Raw genomic sequence first — 2988 nt, forward strand, 5'->3', positions numbered from 1 at the left:
AGATATTTTTAAAATTTGCTAGATATTTTCAAGTTAAAATATGACCCTCGAGATAGCTAATGCTATCGCCACTTACATAATATGTCTTCGTGTGGGTATTGGCGCGCTCCACTATTTTTTGTTTCGGGTAGCAAGCGTTAGGCCTTCTCTCACGCAGGTTATTCGTGTCATGCAGCCAAACGCAGCCATGTGGTTAATGTTGTTATAATTGATTATGTTTTTCGCGCGCGTGGATTGCAATTAGGTCTATGTGTAGATATTTATATACATGATTTTTGTGTGTGCGAATTTTGGTGGTATAATCAGTCATACAATTGTAGTGATTTCTTTATTTGTCCATTAGTTCCAGTAGAAGATTTCGTAAAGTATAAGCCTTAAATACCTGTACAAAAATGTTTATCCAGCCTTCTCATTCTTTCCTCTCAGTCAAATTTTATCGCGACAGGACCTTATCTTTTGACTATTTTATCATGTTCCTGTCACGTACATATCATCTCCCGCCCGTCATGTTCCGTAAGTGCCTTGGTGGAGCGGTGGCGCAACAGGCAGGTGTTCCATTGTGCCACCATTTGCTGCGTCTGCTTTTGTGCTCGCCGCCCGTGCGCCGTGGCGGTTGCCTAGAGAGCATAACAGTTTTTGTCTAGGTCTGCTTGCTTCTTCTCGTCAGGCTAACGTTTCAGTGAATGTGTTTGGGGGGAAATTCAGCGTTTTTGTCTCTTTTCGTATGTATACTTTGCTTGCGGTGTCTTGAAAGATGATTGCATGATTCCGGATTCCTGCGTTGTGGTTGAGCAGTGTAATGTCGGGTGCATTTGGGTGCGGTGTGAATGAAATCTTGGGGCAATTTCCTAGATTGCCACAAACAGTGCTTTCTCAGAGATGTCGTGGAACAGCTGCGGGGTTGGGATGGAAACGTGGGCGGGCTAATGATGCCGTTTCCTTTATCTCTGCTTTACTGCATTTTTTTCACGAGAGAGAGAGGAGGGAAAGAGAGAGAGAGAGAGGAAAAAAAATCTTGGAACTCTTGTTTTATAAAAGTTGCATTTTGTCCGTGCTCGAGACGAGACCCAACCCACGTATGAACTGTACTTGATCCTCCGTGTCTCGCGTTCGGGTCAGCACCTCCGCCTCCCCGACCCTCGTCAGCAGCCCACTCTCCCTCCCAGCGACAGCCCCTTTGTCAGCGCCCCTTCCCCCGGCCGAGCCCCTTCGCCACGCCACACCCCCTTGAGTGTGTGGCGCGGACACGATCAATGCCCCTTCCTCTGGCGTCCCCGAACCTCCCTTCCTGGACTGAAGGCATCAGGGCATCCCCCTCTCGCCCCCCCCCCCTTTGAGAGGAAGGATGTCTCGAGCCGCTGAATGAAGACGTCAAGGATGCTGATTTGAATTACAAATCTCCTCCGTTACTTGGGCACTGGATGCGGGACCGGGCTTGGGGGACGCCGCGCCTGAGGGCTTTGCCTGGCGGAGGCTCTGGCGCTCCTCGGTCCTGGTTGGGGGGGGGGGGGGGCGTCGCACGTATAGGTCACGCACGCACACGCACACGCACACTCACATTCACACTCACACTCACACTCACACATTCACACACTCACACTCGCTTGCGCACACACACACACACACAAACATTCACACTCACACACTGATACACACACACACACACGTGTACTCATTAAAATACAGGCATACTTAAGATATATATATACACATTTGCCTTTTTCTCTCTCCCTTTTTGTTTCTCTTTACAACACATAACAGTTTATACTCCCTTTTCACTGGCCGTTTTCCCCTCCGATAACATACGTTTCCATCACATTAGCCTTTCGTTACATTCATCCTTCCCACGTGGCCGATTTTCCTTATTCCACTTCCACATCCACTAAGCCTCATCGACCCTTCTCTCCTTCCTCCTTCCTCCTTCCTCCTCTCTGCGTCTCTGCCTCGCTACATTATCTTCCATTATCTGTCTTCCTTAATCTTTGTTTACTGTTTGACGCTAAGACCTTAGTGCTTGTTTTTTTTCCTTCTTTGCGGAGATTGTAACATCGCCCATCTCTCTCTCGCCCTCTCTCTGCAGACTTCACCCTTTTTGCAACAGAATCTGATGCAGGAAAATTTGTCTATTTTTTACAAACAACCCTTATCGAACTTATTTACTTTAACATCTACATAATAAGATGTACTGAAAGATTGCAAAATATCAAGACCCTATTTTATGAAAAGAAGAAAAATCGGCACGGGGCTGATGTTTATCGCGGCCACAAAGGGTCCATCACAATGGCTTAAGGAATTAGCACGGGCGAAAAAAGACATCGCAGGCAAATGACGTCAGTGATGGCTATCTGAAGGGGGATGACCGCTTGTTTCCGCGACGGCCCAGAGTGGCTTTGAGGGAGCGCTGGAAATGATTTCGTTCAAGTTCTAGAGACTTGGAAAAGGCGCGTATAGAGCTCCAAAGAAGAAAATCTCCACAGTTCTAATTACAGGTCTAGTTCTGATATTACCGTTTCTTTCATCGTCTCGTTATCACCCTGCTGTACGCGCTTCCGCCAGAGTGTCTCGATCCGTTGTGCGTATCTGTTCTTAAGGCATATATTTTGCACCTCTTTGTCGGCAAGATAAGAGTCCGTTTCCGCTGATTTTTCCAAAGACAAACGGTCGAGTGGGGGAGGAGATCTCCGGCGCCGTGACTCACCCCTCATCTCCAGGGAAGTTGCGGGTGATGCTGCAGCTTCCTCTCGAGAGTTCAGAGGTGTCAAGGTGATGGCCAACTTGCCAGGTTTGCGGGTCTTCTCTCTTCACCTCCTTGGCTGCAGGTGTCAAGTTTGAAATTCAAATTTAAGGAGAAAACTTTTTTTTATTTCCATTTTTACGATTTCCTTTATGAGTCAGAGGGACTGGGCAGCCCTGTATTTTATGATAGTGCCAGGACCATGTTTTTTGCATTTTCTTTGTTTTAGTTGGGTTTGCTTAACCGCCCTTTTC

The 2988-nt window shown here is 47.3% G+C and overlaps 1 protein-coding gene across 2 annotated transcripts in view; it reads left to right on the forward strand.

Moving 5' to 3' along the window:
- LOC113799904 (Rho guanine nucleotide exchange factor 3) overlaps positions 1-2988 on the forward strand; it is a 302882-nt gene that overhangs the window by 119765 nt on the left and 180129 nt on the right. The window lies entirely within an intron of this gene.

Source organism: Penaeus vannamei, chromosome 3, assembly GCF_042767895.1.
Source record: "Penaeus vannamei isolate JL-2024 chromosome 3, ASM4276789v1, whole genome shotgun sequence".
Taxonomy (NCBI): Eukaryota; Metazoa; Arthropoda; class Malacostraca; order Decapoda; family Penaeidae; genus Penaeus; species Penaeus vannamei.